Source organism: Scyliorhinus torazame, chromosome 4 (assembly GCF_047496885.1).
Source record: "Scyliorhinus torazame isolate Kashiwa2021f chromosome 4, sScyTor2.1, whole genome shotgun sequence".
Lineage (NCBI taxonomy): Eukaryota > Metazoa > Chordata > Chondrichthyes > Carcharhiniformes > Scyliorhinidae > Scyliorhinus > Scyliorhinus torazame.
Window position 1 is genome coordinate 363,197,980 of NC_092710.1, and position 18,402 is coordinate 363,216,381.

The following is an 18,402-nucleotide window of genomic DNA, read 5'->3' on the forward strand; positions in this document are numbered from 1 at the left end:
CACAGTCACGGGGAGGCTTTTGAACAATTGTTCACAGTCACGGAGAGGGTCTAGAACAATGGGTCACAGTCACGAGGAGGGTTTAGAACAAAGGTCATAGTCACGGTGACGGTCTAGAACAATGGTTCAATGTCACGGGGAGGTCGGGAACAATGGTTCACAGTCACGGGGAGGGTCTAGAACAATGGGTCACTGTCACGGGGAGGCTTTAGAACAATGGGTCACAGTCACGGGGTGGGTTTAGAACAATGGTTCACAGTCACGGGGAGGGTCTAGAACAATGGTTCACAGTAACGGGGAGGGGCTAGATCAATGGTTCACATTCGCGGGGAGGGTTTAGAACAAAGGTCACAGTCACTGGGGGTCTAGAACAATGGGTCAGTGTCACGGGGATGGTTTAGAACAATGGGCCACAGTCACGGGGTGGGTCTAGAACAATGGGTCACGGGGAGGGTTTATAACAAAGGTCACAGTCACTGGGTGTCTAGAACAATGGGTCACAGTCACGGGGTGGGTTTAGAACAATGGGTCACAGTCATGGGAAGATTGAGAACAATGGGTGACAGTCAGGGGGAGGGTCTAGAACAATGGGTCACAGTCACGGGGAGGGTTTAAAACAATGGATCACAGTCTCGGGGGGGTTTAGAACAATGGATCACAGTCACGGGGGTTTAGAACAATGGTTCACAGTCACGGGAAGGGTCTTGAACAATGGTTCACACTCACGGGGACGGGCTAGAACAATGGTTCACAGTCACGGGGAGGGTTTAGAACAATGAGTCACAGTCACGGGGAGGGTCTAGAACAATGAGTCACAGTCACGGGGAGGGTTTTTAACAAAGGTCACAGTCACTGGGGGTCTAGAACAATGGGTCACAGTCACGGGGACGATCTAGAACAAGGGGCCACAGTCACGGGGAGGCTTTTGAACAATGGTTCACAGTCACGGTGAGGGTCTAGAACAATGGGCCACAGTCACGAGGAGGGCTTAGAACAAAGGTCACTGTCACGGTGACGGTCTAGAACAATGGTTCACAGTCACGGGGAGGTCTAGAGCAATGGTTCACAGTCACGGGGAGGGTCTAGTTCAATGGTTCTCAGTCGCGGGGAGGGTTTAGAACAAAGATCACAGTCACTGGGGGTCTAGAACAATGGGTCAGTGTCACGGGGATGGTTTAGAACAATGGGTCACAGTCACGGGGAGGTTTTAGAGCAATGGGTCACAGTCACGGGGAGGGTTTAGAGCAATGGGTCACAGTCACGAGGCGGCGTTTAGAACAAATGTCACCGTCACGGTGACAGTCTAGAACAATGGTTCACAGTCACGAGGAGGTCGAGAACAATGGTTCACAGTCACGCGGAGGGTCTAGAACAATGGGTCACAGTCACAGAGAGGGTTTAGAACAAAGGTCACAGTCACTGGGGTTCTAGAACAATGGGTCACAGTCACGGGGAGGGTTTAGAACAATGGGTCACAGTCATGGGAAGATTGAGAACAATGGGTGACAGTCAGGGGGAGGGTCTAGAACAATGGGTCACAGTCACGGGGAGGGTTTAAAACAATGGATCACAGTCTCGGGGGGTTTAGAACAATGGATCACAGTCACGGGGGTTTAGAACAATGGCTCACAGTCACGGGAAGGGTCTTGAACAATGGTTCACACTCACGTGGACGGGCTAGAACAATGGGTCACAGTCACGAGGAGGGTTTAGAACAAAGGTCACTGTCACGGTGACGGTCTAGAACAATGGTTCACAGTCACGGGGAGGTCGCGAACAATGGTTCACAGTCACGGGGAGGGTCTAGAACAATGGGTCACAGTCACAGAGAGGGTTTAGAACAAAGGTCACAGTCACTGGGGGACTACAACAACGGGTCACAGTCACGGGGAGGGTTTAGAACAATGGGTCACAGTCACGGGGAGGATTTAGAACAATGTGTGACAGTCACGGGGAGGGGCTAGAACAATGGGTCACAGTCACGGGGAGGGTTTAGAACAATGGGTCACAGTCACGGGGAGGGTTTAAAACAATGTTTCACAGTCACGGGGAGGGTCTAGAACAATGGTTCACAGTCACGGGGAGGGGCTAGATCAATGGTTCACATTCGCGGGGAGGGTTTAGAACAAAGGTCACAGTCACTGGGGGTCTAGAACAATGGGTCAGTGTCACGGGGATTGTTTAGAACAATGGGTCACAGTCACGGGGTGGGTCTAGAACAATGGGTCACGGGGAGGGTTGATAACAAAGGTCACAGTCACTAGGTGTCTAGAACAATGGGTCAGAGTCACGGGGTGGGTTTAGAACAATGGGTCACAGTCATGGGAAGATTGAGAACAATGGGTGACAGTCAGGGGGAGGGTCTAGAACAATGGGTCACAATCACGGGGAGGGTTTAAAACAATGGATCACAGTCTCGGGGGGTTTAGAACAATGGATCACAGTCACGGGGGTTTAGAACAATGGTTCACAGTCACGGGAAGGGTCTAGAACAATGGTTCACACTCACGGGGACGGGCTAGAACAATGGTTCACAGTCACGGGGAGGGTTTAGAACAATGGGTCACAGTCACGGGGAGGGTCTAGAACAATGAGTCACAGTCACGGGTAGGATTTTTAACAAAGGTCACAGTCACTGGGGGTCTAGAACAATGGGTCACAGTCACGGGAACAATGGTTCACAGTCACGGGGAGGGTCTAGAACAATGAGTCACAGTCACGGGGAGGGTTTTTAACAAAGGTCACAGTCACTGGGGGTCTAGAACAATGGGTCACAGTCACGGGAACACTGGTTCACAGTCACGGAGAGGGTCTAGAACAATGGGTCACAGTCACGAGGAGGGTTTAGAACAAAGTTCATTGTCACGGTGACGGTCTAGAACAATGGTTCACAGTCACGGGGATGGTTTAGAACAATGCGTCACAGTCACGGGGTGGGACTAGAACAATGGGTCACAGTCACGAGGAGGGTTTAGAACAAAGTTCATTGTCACGGTGACGGTCTAGAACAATGGTTCACAGTCACGGGGATGGGCTAGATCAATGGTTCACATTCGCGGGGAGGGTTTAGAACAAAGGCCACAGTCACTGGGGGTCTAGAACAATGGGTCAGTGCCACGGGGGGGGTTTAGAACAATGGGTCACAGTCAAGATGTGGGTCTAGAACAATGGGTCACAGTCACGGGGAGGGTTTATAACAAAGTTCACAGTCACTAGGTGCCTAGAACAATGGGTCACAGTCACGGGGCGGGTCTAGAACAATGGGTCACAGTCACGGGGAGGGTTTATAACAAAGGTCACCGTCACTGGGTGTCTAGGACAATGGGTCACAGTCACGGGGTGGGTTTAGAACAATGGGTCACAGTCTTGGGAAGATTGAGAACATTGGGTGACAGTCAGGGGGAGGGTCTAGAACAATGGGTCACAGTCACGGGGAGGGTTTAAAACAATGGATCACAGTCTCGGGGGGTTTATAACAATGGATCACAGTCACGGGGGTTTAGAACAATGGCTCACAGTCACGGGAAGTGTCTAGAACAATGGTTCACACTCAAGGGGACGGGCTAGAACAATGGTTCACAGTCACGGGGAGGGTTTAGAACAATGGGTCACAGTCAGGGGGAGGGTCTAGAACAATGTGTCACAGTCATGGGGAGGGTTTTTAACAAATGTCACAGTCACTGGAGGTCTAGAACAATGGGTCACATTCACGGGGACGATCGAGAACAAGGGGCCACAGTCACGGGGAGGCTTTTGAACAATGGTTCACAGTCACGGAGAGGGTCTAGAACAATGGGTCACAGTCACGAGGAGGGTTTAGAACAAATGTCATTGTCACGGTCACGGTCTAGAACAATGGTTCACAGTCACGGGGAGGTCGAGAACAATGGTTCACAGTCACGGGGAGGGTCTAGAACAATGGGTCACAGTCACGGGGAGGGTTTAGAACAATGGGTCACAGTCACGGGGAGGATTTAGAACAATGGGTGACAGTCACGGGGAGGGTCTAGAACAATGGGTCACAGTCACGGGGAGGGTTTAGAACAATGGATCACAGTCACGGGGAGGGTTTAGAACAATGGTTCACAGTCACGGTGAGGGTCTAGAACAATGGTTCACAGTCACGGGGATGGGCTAGATCAATGGTTCACATTCGCGGGGAGGGTTTAGAACAAAGGTCACAGTCACTGGGGGTCTAGAACAATGGGTCAGTGTCACGGGGATGGTTGAGAACAATGGGTCACAGTCACGAGGTGGGTCTAGAACAATGGGTCACAGTCACGGGGAGGGTTTATAGCAAAGTTCACAGTCACTGGGTGTCTAGAACAATGGGTCACAGTCACGGGGTGGGTTTAGAACAATGGGTCACAGTCATGGGAAGATTGAGAACAATGGGTGACAGTCAGGGGGAGGGTCTAGAACAATGGGTCACCGTCACGGGGAGGGTTTAAAACAATGGACCACAGTCTCGGGGGGTTTAGAACAATGGATCGCAGTCACGGGGGTTTAGAACAATAGTTCACAGTCACGGGAAGGGTCTAGAACAATGGTTCACACTCACGGTGACGGGCTAGAACAATGGTTCACAGTCACGGGGAGGGTTTAAAACAATGGATCACAGTCTCGGGGGGATTAGAACAATGGATCACAGTCACGGTAAGGGTCTAGAACAATGGTTCACACTCACGGGGACGGGCTAGAACAATGGTTCACAGTCACGGGGAGGGTCTAGAACAATGAGTCACAGTCACGGGGAGGGTTTTTAACAAAGGTCACAGTCACTGGGGGTCCAGAACAATGGGTCACAGTCAGGGGGTCGATCTAGAACAAGGGGCCACAGTCACGGGGAGGCTTTTGAACAATTGTTCACAGTCACGGAGAGGGTCTAGAACAATGGGTCACAGTAACGAGGAGGGTTTAGAACAAAGGTCATTGTCACGGTGACGGTCTAGAACAATGGTTCAATGTCACGGGGAGGTCGGGAACAATGGTTCACAGTCACGGGGAGGGTCTAGAACAATGGGTCACAGTCACGGGGAGGCTTTAGAACAATGGGTCACAGTCACGGGGTGGGTTTAGAACAATGGTTCACAGTCACGGGGAGGGTCTAGAACAATGGTTCACAGTAACGGGGAGGGGCTAGATCAATGGTTCACATTCGCGGGGAGGGTTTAGAACAAAGGTCACAGTCACTGGGGGTCTAGAACAATGGGTCAGTGTCACGGGGATGGTTTAGAACAATGGGCCACAGTCACGGGGTGGGTCTAGAACAATGGGTCACGGGGAGGGTTTATAACAAAGGTCACAGTCACTGGGTGTCTAGAACAATGGGTCACAGTCACGGGGTGGGTTTAGAACAATGGGTCACAGTCATGGGAAGATTGAGAACAATGGGTGACAGTCAGGGGGAGGGTCTAGAACAATGGGTCACAGTCACGGGGAGGGTTTAAAACAATGGATCACAGTCTCGGGGGGGTTTAGAACAATGGATCACAGTCACGGGGGTTTAGAACAATGGTTCACAGTCACGGGAAGGGTCTTGAACAATGGTTCACACTCACGGGGACGGGCTAGAACAATGGTTCACAGTCACGGGGAGGGTTTAGAACAATGAGTCACAGTCACGGGGAGGGTCTAGAACAATGAGTCACAGTCACGGGGAGGGTTTTTAACAAAGGTCACAGTCACTGGGGGTCTAGAACAATGGGTCACAGTCACGGGGACGATCTAGAACAAGGGGCCACAGTCACGGGGAGGCTTTTGAACAATGGTTCACAGTCACGGTGAGGGTCTAGAACAATGGGCCACAGTCACGAGTAGGGCTTAGAACAAAGGTCACTGTCACGGTGACGGTCTAGAACAATGGTTCACAGTCACGGGGAGGTCTAGAGCAATGGTTCACAGTCACGGGGAGGGTCTAGTTCAATGGTTCTCAGTCGCGGGGAGGGTTTAGAACAAAGATCACAGTCACTGGGGGTCTAGAACAATGGGTCAGTGTCACGGGGATGGTTTAGAACAATGGGTCACAGTCACGGGGAGGTTTTAGAGCAATGGGTCACAGTCACGGGGAGGGTTTAGAGCAATGGGTCACAGTCACGAGGCGGCGTTTAGAACAAATGTCACCGTCACGGTGACAGTCTAGAACAATGGTTCACAGTCACGAGGAGGGCTTAGAACAAAGGTCACTGTCACGGTGACGGTCTAGAACAATGGTTCACAGTCACGGGGAGGTCTAGAGCAATGGTTCACAGTCACGGGGAGGGTCTAGTTCAATGGTTCTCAGTCGCGGGGAGGGTTTAGAACAAAGATCACAGTCACTGGGGGTCTAGAACAATGGGTCAGTGTCACGGGGATGGTTTAGAACAATGGTTCACAGTCACGGGGAGGGTCTAGAACAATGGGTCACAGGCACGGGGATGATTTAGAACAAGGGGCCACAGTCACGGGGAGGCTTTTGAACAATGGTTCACAGTCACGGAGCGGGTATAGAACAATGGGTAACAGTCACGAGGAGGGTTTAGAACAAAGGTCATTGTCACGGTGACGGTCTAGAACAATGGTTCACAGTCACGCGGATGGTTTAGAACAATGGGTCACAGTCACGGGGAGGGTTTATAACAAAGGTCACAGTCACTGGGTGTCTAGAACAATGGGTCACAGTCACGGGGTGGGTTTAAAACAATGGATCACAGTCTCGGGGGGTTTAGGACAATGGGTCACAGTCACGGGGAGGGTTTTTAACAAAGGTCACAGTCACTGGGGGTCTAGAACAATGGGTCACAGTCACGGGGTCGATCTAGAACAAGGGGCCACAGTCACGGGGAGGCTTCTGAACAATGGTTCACAGTCACGGAGAGGGTCTAGAACAATGGGTCACAGTCACGAGGAGGGTTTAGAACAAAGGTCATTGTCACGGTGACGGTCTAGAACAATGGTGCACAGTCACGGGGAGGTCAGGAACAATGGTGTACAGTCACGGGGAGGGTGTAGAACAATGGGTCACAGTCACGGGGAGGGTTTAGAACAATGGGTCACAGTCACGGGGAGGATTTAGAACAATGTGTGACAGTCACGGGGAGGGTCTAGAACAATGGGTCACAGTCACGGGTAGGGTTTAGAACAATGGGTCACAGTCACGCGGAGGGTTTAGAACAATGGTTCACAGTCACGGGGAGGGTCTAGAACAATGGTTCACAGTCACGGGGAGGGGCTAGATCAATGGTTCACATTCGCGGGGAGGGTTTAGAACAAAGGTCACAGTCACTGGGGGTCTAGAACAATGGGTCACAGTCATGGGAAGATTGAGAACAATGGGTGACAGTCAGGGGGAGGGTCTAGAACAATGGGTCACAGTCACGGGGAGGGATTAAAACAATGGATCACAGTCACGGGGGTTTAGAACAATGGTTCACAGTCACGGGAAGGGTCGAGAACTATGGTTCACACTCACGGGGACGGGCTAGTACAATGGTTCACAGTCACGGGGAGGGTTTGGAACAATGGGTCACAGTCACGGGGAGGGTCTAGAACAATGTGTCACAGTCACGGGGAGGTTTTTTAACAAAGGTCACAGCCACTGGGGGTCTAGAACAATGGGTCACAGTCACGGGTACGATCTAGAACAAGGGGCCACAGTCACGGGGAGGCTTTTGAACAATGGTTCACAGTCACGGAGAGGGTCTAGAACAATGGGTCACAGTCACGGGGAGGGTTTAGAACAATGGGTCACAGTCACGGGGTGGGTCTAGAACAATGGGTCACAGTCACGGGGAGGGTTTAGAACAATGGGCCACAGTCACGGGGAGGATTTAGAACAATGGGTGACAGTCACGGGGAGGGTCTAGAACAATGGGTCACAGTCACGGGGAGGGTTTATAACAAAGGTCACAGTCACTGTGTGTCTAGAACAATGGGTCACAGTCACGGGGTGGGTTTAGAACAATGGGTCACAGTCATGGGAAGATTGAGAACAATTTGTGACAGTCAGGGGGAGGGTCTAGAACAATGGGTCACAGTCACGGGGAGGGTTTAAAACAATGGATCACAGTCTCGGGGGTTTAGAACAATGGATCACAGTCACGGGGGTTTAGAACAATGGTTCACAGTCACGGGAAGGGTCTAGAACAATGGTTCACACTCACGGGGACGGGCTAGAACAATTGTTCACAGTCACGGGGAGGGTTTAGAACAATGAGTCACAGTCACGGGGAGGGTTTTTAACAAAGGTCACAGTCACTGGGGGTCTAGAACAATGGGTCACAGTCACGGGCACGATCTAGAACAAGGGGCCTTAGTCACGGGGAGGCTTTTGAACAATGGTTCACAGACACGAAGAGGGTCTAGAACAATGGGTAACAGTCACGAGGAGGGTTTAGAACAAAGGTCATTGTCATTGTGACGGTCTAGAACAATGGTTCACAGTCACGGGGATGGTTTAGAACAATGGGTCACAGTCACGGGGTGGGTCTAGAACAATGGGTCACAGTCACGGGGAGGGTTTATAACAAAGGTCACATTCACTGGGTGTCTAGAACAATGGGTCACAGTCACGGGGTGGGTTTAGAACAATGGGTCACAGTCATGGGAAGATTGAGAACATTGGGTGACAGTCACGGGGGGGTTGAGAACAATGGGTCACAGTCACGGGGAGGGTTTAAAACAATGGATCACAGTCTCGGGGGGTTTAGAACAATGGATCACAGTCACGGTAAGGGTCTAGAACAATGGTTCACACTCACGGGGAGGGTCTAGAACAATGTGTCACAGTCATGGGGAGGGTTTTTAACAAATGTCACAGTCACTGGAGGTCTAGAACAATGGGTCACATTCACGGGGACGATCGAGAACAAGGGGCCACAGTCACGGGGAGGCTTTTGAACAATGGTTCACAGTCACGGAGAGTGTCTAGAACAATGGGTCACAGTCACGAGGAGGGTTTAGAACAAATGTCATTGTCACGGTGACGGTCTAGAACAATGGTTCACAGTCACGGGGAGGTCGAGAGCAATGGGTGACAGTCACGGGGAGGGTCTAGAACAATGGGTCACAGTCACGGGGAGGGTTTAGAACAATGGATCACAGTCACGGGGAGGGTTTAGAACAATGGTTCACAGTCACGGGGAGGGTCTAGAACAATGGTTCACAGTCACGGGGATGGGCTAGATCAATGGTTCACATTCGCGGGGAGGGTTTAGAACAAAGGTCACAGTCACTGGGGGTCTAGAACAATGGGTCAGTGTCACGGGGATGGTTTAGAACAATGGGTCACAGTCACGAGGTGGGTCTAGAACAATGGGTCACAGTCACGGGGAGGGTTTATAGCAAAGTTCACAGTCACTGCGTGTCTAGAACAATGGGTCACAGTCTCGGGGTGGGTTTAGAACAATGGGTCACAGTCATGGGAAGATTGAGAACAATGGGTGACAGTCAGGGGGAGGGTCTAGAACAATGGGTCACAGTCACGGGGAGGGTTTAAAACAATGGACCACAGTCTCGGGGGGTTTAGAACAATGGATCACAGTCACGGGGGTTTAGAACAATAGTTCACAGTCACGGGAAGGGTCTAGAACAATGGTTCACACTCACGGGGACGGGCTAGAACAATGGTTCACAGTCACGGGGAGGGTTTAGAACAATGGGTCACAGTCACGGGGAGGGTCTAGAACAACGAGTCACAGTCACGGGGAGGGTCTAGAACAATAGGTCACAGGCACGGGGATGATTTAGAACAAGGGGCCACAGTCACGGGGAGGCGTTTGAACAATGGTTCACAGTCACGGAGCGGGTATAGAACAATGGGTAACAGTCACGAGGAGGGTTTAGAACAAAGGTCATTGTCACGGTGACGGTCTAGAACAATGGTTCACAGTCACGCGGATGGTTTAGAACAATGGGTCACAGTCACGGGGTGGGTCTAGAACAATGGGTCACAGTCACGGGGAGGGTTTATAACAAAGGTCACAGTCACTGGGTGTCTAGAACAATGGGTCACAGTCACGGGGTGGGTTTAGAACAATGGGCCACAGTCATGTGAAGATTGAGAACATTGGGTGACAGTCAGGGGGAGGGTCTAGAACAATGGATCACAGTCTTGGGGGGTTTAGGACAATGGATCACAGTCACGGGGAGGGTCTAGAACAATGAGTCACAGTCACGGGGAGGGTTTTTAACAAAGGTCACAGTCACTGGGGGTCTAGAACAAAGGGTCACAGTCACGGGGTCGATCTAGAACAAGGGGCCACAGTCACGGGGAGGCTTCTGAACAATGGTTCACAGTCACGGAGAGGGTCTAGAACAATGGGTCACTGTCACGAGGAGGGTTTAGAACAAAGGTCATTGTCACGGTGACGGTCTAGAACAATGGTGCACAGTCACGGGGAGGTCAGGAACAATGGTGTACAGTCACGGGGAGGGTGTAGAACAATGGGTCACAGTCACGGGGAGGGTTTAGAACAATGGGTCACAGTCACGGGGAGGGTCTAGAACAATGGATCACAGTCACGGGGAGGATTTAGAACAATGTGTGACAGTCACGGGGAGGGTCTAGAACAATGGGTCACAGTCACGGGGAGGGTTTAGAACAATGGGTCACAGTCACGCGGAGGGTTTAGAACAATGGTTCACAGTCACGGGGAGGGTCTAGAACAATGGTTCACAGTCACGGGGAGGGGCTAGATCAATGGTTCACATTCGCGGGGAGGGTTTAGAACAAAGGTCACAGTCACTGGGGGTCTAGAACAATGGGTCACAGTCATGGGAAGATTGAGAACAATGGGTGACAGTCTGGGGGAGGGTCTAGAACAATGGGTCACAGTCACGGGGAGGGTTTAAAACAATGGATCACAGTCTCGGGGGGTTTAGAACAATGGATCACATTCACGGGGGTTTAGAACAATGGTTCACAGTCACGGGAAGGGTCGAGAACTATGGTTCACACTCACGGGGACGGGCTAGAACAATGGTTCACAGTCACGGGGAGGGTTTGGAACAATGGGTCACAGTCACGGGGAGGGTCTAGAACAATGTGTCACAGTCACGGGGAGGTTTTTTAACAAAGGTCACAGCCACTGGGGGTCTAGAACAATGGGTCACAGTCACGGGTACGATCTAGAACAAGGGGCCACAGTCACGGGGAGGCTTTTGAACAACGGTTCACAGTCACGGAGAGGGTCTAGAACAATGGGTCACAGTCACGGGGAGGGTTTAGTTCAATGGGTCACAGTCACGGGGTGGGTCTAGAACAATGGGTCACAGTCACGGGGAGGGTTTAGAACAATGGGTCACAGTCACGGGGAGGATTTAGAACAATGGGTGACAGTCACGGGGAGGGTCTAGAACAATGGGTCACAGTCACGGGGAGGGTTTATAACAAAGGTCACAGTCACTGTGTGTCTAGAACAATGGGTCACAGTCACGGGGTGGGTTTAGAACAATGGGTCACAGTCATGGGAAGATTGAGAACAATGTGTGACAGTCAGGGGGAGGGTCTAGAACAATGGGTCACAGTCACGGGGAGGGTTTAAAACAATGGATCACAGTCTCGGGGGGTTTAGAACAATGGATCACAGTCACGGGGGTTTAGAACAATGGTTCACAGTCACGGGAAGGGTCTAGAACAATGGTTCACACTCACGGGGACGGGCTAGGACAATTGTTCACAGTCACGGGGAGGGTTTAGAACAATGAGTCACAGTCACGGGGAGGGTTTTTAACAAAGGTCACAGTCACTGGGGGTCTAGAACAATGGGTCACAGTCACGGGCACGATCTAGAACAAGGGGCCTTAGTCACGGGGAGGCTTTTGATCAATGGTTCACAGACACGAAGAGGGTCTAGAACAATGGGTAACAGTCACGAGGAGGGTTTAGAACAAAGGTCATTGTCATGGTGACGGTCTAGAACAATGGTTCACAGTCACGGGGATGGTTTAGAACAATGGGTCACAGTCACGGGGTGGGTCTAGAACAATGGGTCACAGTCACGGGGAGGGTTTATAACAAAGGTCACATTCACTGGGTGTCTAGAACAATGGGTCACAGTCACGGGGTGGGTTTAGAACAATGGGTCACAGTCATGGGAAGATTGAGAACATTGGGTGACAGTAACGGGGTGGGGGTCGAGAACAATGGGTCACAGTCACGGGGAGGGTTTAAAACAATGGATCACAGTCTCGGGGGGATTAGAACAATGGATCACAGTCTCGGGGGGTTTAGAACAATGGATCACAGTCACGGTAAGGGTCTAGAACAATGTTTCACACTCACGGGGACGGGCTAGAACAATGGTTCACAGTCACGGGGAGGGTCTAGAACAATGAGTCACAGTCACGGGGAGGGTTTTTAACAAAGGTCACAGTCACTGGAGGTCTAGAACAATGGGTCACAGTCACGGGGAGGTTTTAGAGCAATGGGTCACAGTCACGGGGAGGGTTTAGAACAATGGGTCACATTCACGGGGGAGTTCAGAACAATGGATCACCGTCTACGGAGGGTTTAGAACAATGGGTCACAGTCACGGGGGTCTTGAGCAATGGGCCACTGCCTCAGGGTCGTCTAGAACAATGGGCCACCGACACGGGGATGGTCTAGATTAATGGGTCACAGTCACGAGTCATTCTAGAACAATGGGTCACAGTCGCGTGGGGTCTAGAACAATTGGTCACAGTCACGGGGAGGGTTTAGAACAGTGGGTCAAAGTCACGGGGGGGTTGAGGAACAATGCTCACAGACACGGGGATTGTCTAGAACAATGGGTCACAGTCACGGGGGAGTCTAGAACAATGGGTCACAGTCACGGGGGGGTTTAGAACAGTGGGTCAAAGGCACCGAGGGCGGTTGAAGAACAATGGTCACGGACACGGGGACCCTCTAGAACAATGCGTTACAGTCACGGGGACCGTCTAGAACAATGAGTCACAGTCACGGGGAGGGTTTAGAATAATGGGTCACAGTCAAGGGGGGTCTAGAACAGTAGGTCACAGTCACGGGATGGGGTTAGAACATTTGGTCACAGTCACGGGGAAGTCTAGAACAAATGTCACAGCCACGTGGAGAGTTTAGAACAATGTATCACAGTCTCGGGTTTTTTTTTAACAAAGGTCACAGTCACTGGTGGTCTAGAGTCAAAGTCACGGGGACGATCTAGAACAAGGGGCCACAGTCACGGGGAGGATTTTGAACAATGGTTCACAGTCACGGAGAGGGTCTAGAACAATGGGTCACAGTCACGAGGCGGCGTTTAGAACATATGTCACTGTCACGGTGACAGTCTAGAACAATGGTTCACAGTCACGAGGAGGTCGAGAACAATGGTTCACAGTCACGCGGAGGGTCTAGAACAATGGGTCACAGTCACAGAGAGGGTTTAGAACAAAGGTCACAGCCACTGGGGGTCTAGAACAATGGGTCACAGTCACGGGGAGGGTTTAGAACAATGGGTCACAGTCATGGGAAGATTGAGAACAATGGGTGACAGTCAGGGGGAGGGTCTAGAACAATGGGTCACAGTCACGGGGAGGGTTTAAAACAATGGATCACAGTCTCGGGGGGTTTAGAACAATGGATCACAGTCACGGGGGTTTAGAACAATGGTTCACAGTCACGGGAAGGGTCTTGAACAATGGTTCACACTCACGGGGACGGGCTAGAACAATGGTTCACATTCACGGGGAAGGTTTAGAACAATGGGTCACAGTCACGGGGAGGGTCTAGAACAATGAGTCACAGTCACGGGGAGGGTTTTAAACAAAGGTCACAGTCACTGGGGGTCTAGAACAATGGGTCACAGTCACGGGGACGATCTAGAACAAGGGGCCACAGTCACGGGGAGGCTTTTGAACAATGGTTCACAGTCACGGAGAGGGTCTTGAACAATGGGTCACAGTCACGAGGAGGGTTTAGAACAAAGGTCACTGTCACGGTGACGGTCTAGAACAATGGTTCACAGTCACGGGGAGGTCGCGAACAATGGTTCACAGTCACGGGGAGGGTCTAGAACAATGGGTCACAGTCACAGAGAGGGTTTAGAACAAAGGTCACAGTCACTGGGGGACTACAACAAAGGGTCACAGTCACGGGGAGGGTTTAGAACAATGGGTCACAGTCACGGGGAGGATTTAGAACAATGTGTGACAGTCACGGGGAGGGGCTAGAACAATGGGTCACAGTCACGGGGAGGGTTTAGAACAATGGGTCACAGTCACGGGGAGGGTTTAAAACAATGTTTCACAGTCACGGGGAGGGTCTAGAACAATGGTTCACAGTCACGGGGAGGGGCTAGATCAATGGTTCACATTCGCGGGGAGGGTTTAGAACAAAGGTCACAGTCACTGGGGGTCTAGAACAATGGGTCAGTGTCACGGGGATTGTTTAGAACAATGGGTCACAGTCACGGGGTGGGTCTAGAACAATGGGTCACGGGGAGGGTTGATAACAAAGGTCACAGTCACTAGGTGTCTAGAACAATGGGTCAGAGTCACGGGGTGGGTTTAGAACAATGGGTCACAGTCATGGGAAGATTGAGAACAATGGGTGACAGTCAGGGGGAGGGTCTAGAACAATGGGTCACAGTCACGGGGAGGGTTTAAAACAATGGATCACAGTCTCGGGGGGTTTAGAACAATGGATCACAGTCACGGGGGTTTAGAACAATGGTTCACAGTCACGGGAAGGGTCTAGATCAATGGTTCACACTCACGGGGACGGGCTAGAACAATGGTTCACAGTCACGGGGAGGGTTTAGAACAATGGGTCACAGTCACGGGGAGGGTCTAGAACAACGAGTCACAGTCACGGGGAGGGTCTAGAGCAATAGGTCACAGGCACTGGGGGTCTAGAACAATGGGTCACAGGCACGGGGATGATTTAGAACACGGGGCCACAGTCACGGGGAGGCGTTTGAACAATGGTTCACAGTCACGGAGCGGGTATAGAACAATGGGTAACAGTCACGAGGAGGGTTTAGAACAAAGGTCATTGTCACGGTGACGGTCTAGAACAATGGTTCACAGTCACGCGGATGGTTTAGAACAATGGGTCACAGTCACGGGGTGGGTCTAGAACAATGGGTCACAGTCACGGGGAGGGTTTATAACAAAGGTCACAGTCACTGGGTGTCTAGAACAATGGGTCACAGTCACGGGGTGGGTTTAGAACAATGGGCCACAGTCATGAGAAGATTGAGAACATTGGGTGACAGTCAGGGGGAGGGTCTAGAACAATGGATCACAGTCACGGGGGTTTAGAACAATGGCTCACATTCACGGGGAAGGTTTAGAACAATGGCTCACAGTCACGGGGAGGTTCTAGAACAATGAGTCACAGTCACGGGGAGGGTTTTTAACAAAGGTCACAGTCACTGGGGGTCTAGAACAATGGGTCACAGTCACGGGGTCGATCTAGAACAAGGGGCCACAGTCACGGGGAGGCTTCTGAACAATGGTTCACAGTCACGGAGAGGGTCTAGAACAATGGGTCACAGTCACGAGGAGGGTTTAGAACAAAGGTCATTGTCACGGTGACGGTCTAGAACAATGGTGCACAGTCACGGGGAGGTCAGGAACAATGGTGTACAGTCACGGGGAGGGTGTAGAACAATGGGTCACAGTCACGGGGAGGGTTTAGAACAATGGGTCACAGTCACGGGGAGGGTCTAGAACAATGGATCACAGTCACGGGGAGGATTTAGAACAATGTGTGACAGTCACGGGGAGGGTCTAGAACAATGGGTCACAGTCACGGGGAGGGTTTAGAACAATGGGTCACAGTCACGCGGAGGGTTTAGAACAATGGTTCACAGTCACGGGGAGGGTCTAGAACAATGGTTCACAGTCACGGGGAGGGGCTAGATCAATGGTTCACATTCGCGGGGAGGGTTTAGAACAAAGGTCACAGTCACTGGGGGTCTAGAACAATGGGTCACAGTCATGGGAAGATTGAGAACAATGGGTGACAGTCTGGGGGAGGGTCTAGAACAATGGGTCACAGTCACGGGGAGGGTTTAAAACAATGGATCACAGTCTCGGGGGGTTTAGAACAATGGATCACAGTCACGGGGGTTTAGAACAATGGTTCACAGTCACGGGAAGGGTCGAGAACTATGGTTCACACTCACGGGGACGGGCTAGAACAATGGTTCACAGTCACGGGGAGGGTTTGGAACAATGGGTCACAGTCACGGGGAGGGTCTAGAACAATGTGTCACAGTCACGGGGAGGTTTTTTAACAAAGGTCACAGCCACTGGGGGTCTAGAACAATGGGTCACAGTCACGGGTACGATCTAGAACAAGGGGCCACAGTCACGGGGAGGCTTTTGAACAATGGTTCACAGTCACGGAGAGGGTCTAGAACAATGGGTCACAGTCACGGGGAGGGTTTAGTTCAATGGGTCACAGTCACGGGGTGGGTCTAGAACAATGGGTCACAGTCACGGGGAGGGTTTAGAACAATGGGTCACAGTCACGGGGAGGATTTAGAACAATGGGTGACAGTCACGGGGAGGGTCTAGAACAATGGGTCACAGTCACGGGGAGGGTTTATAACAAAGGTCACAGTCACTGTGTGTCTAGAACAATGGGTCACAGTCACGGGGTGGGTTTAGAACAATGGGTCACAGTCATGGGAAGATTGAGAACAATGTGTGACAGTCAGGGGGAGGGTCTAGAACAATGGGTCACAGTCACGGGGAGGGTTTAAAACAATGGATCACAGTCTCGGGGGGTTTAGAACAATGGATCACAGTCACGGGGGTTTAGAACAATGGTTCACAGTCACGGGAAGGGTCTAGAACAATGGTTCACACTCACGGGGACGGGCTAGAACAATTGTTCACAGTCACGGGGAGGGTTTAGAACAATGAGTCACAGTCACGGGGAGGGTTTTTAACAAAGGTCACAGTCACTGGGGGTCTAGAACAATGGGTCACAGTCACGGGCACGATCTAGAACAAGGGGCCTTAGTCACGGGGAGGCTTTTGATCAATGGTTCACAGACACGAAGAGGGTCTAGAACAATGGGTAACAGTCACGAGGAGGGTTTAGAACAAAGGTCATTGTCATGGTGACGGTCTAGAACAATGGTTCACAGTCACGGGGATGGTTTAGAACAATGGGTCACAGTCACGGGGTGGGTCTAGAACAATGGGTCACAGTCACGGGGAGGGTTTATAACAAAGGTCACATTCACTGGGTGTCTAGAACAATGGGTCACAGTCACGGGGTGGGTTTAGAACAATGGGTCACAGTCATGGGAAGATTGAGAACATTGGGTGACAGTAACGGGGGGGGGTCGTGAACAATGGGTCACAGTCACGGGGAGGGTTTAAAACAATGGATCACAGTCTCGGGGGGTTTAGAACAATGGATCACAGTCACGGTAAGGGTCTAGAACAATGGTTCACACTCACGGTGACGGGCTAGAACAATGGTTCACAGTCACGGGGAGGGTCTAGAACAATGAGTCACAGTCACGGGGAGGGTTTTTAACAAAGGTCACAGTCACTGGAGGTCTAGAACAATGGGTCACAGTCACGGGGAGGTTTTAGAGCAATGGGTCACAGTCACGGGGAGGGTTTAGAACAATGGGTCACAGTCACGGGGGAGTTCAGAACAATGGATCACCGTCTACGGAGGGTTTAGAACAATGGGTCACAGTCACGGGGGTCTAGAGCAATGGGCCACTGCCTCAGGGTCGTCTAGAACAATGGGCCACCGACACGGGGATGGTCTAGATTAATGGGTCACAGTCACGAGTCATTCTAGAACAATGGGTCACAGTCGCGTGGGGTCTAGAACAATTGGTCACAGTCACGGGGAGGGTTTAGAACAGTGGGTCAAAGTCACGGGGGGGGTTGAGGAACAATGCTCACAGACACGGGGATTGTCTAGAACAATGGGTCACAGTCACGGGGGAGTCTAGAACAATGGGTCACAGTCACGGGGGGGTTTAGAACAGTGGGTCAAAGGCACCGAGGGCGGTTGAAGAACAATGGTCACGGACACGGGGACCCTCTAGAACAATGCGTTACAGTCACGGGGACCGTCTAGAACAATGAGTCACAGTCACGGGGAGGGTTTAGAATAATGGGTCACAGTCAAGGGGGGTCTCGAACAGTAGGTCACAGTCACGGGATGGGGTTAGAACATTTGGTCACAGTCACGGGGAAGTCTAGAACAAATGTCACAGCCACGTGGAGAGTTTAGAACAATGTATCACAGTCTCGGGTTTTTTTTTAACAAAGGTCACAGTCACTGGTGGTCTAGAGTCAAAGTCACGGGGACGATCTAGAACAAGGGGCCACAGTCACGGGGAGGATTTTGAACAATGGTTCACAGTCACGGAGAGGGTCTAGAACAATGGGTCACAGTCACGAGGCGGCGTTTAGAACATATGTCACTGTCACGGTGAC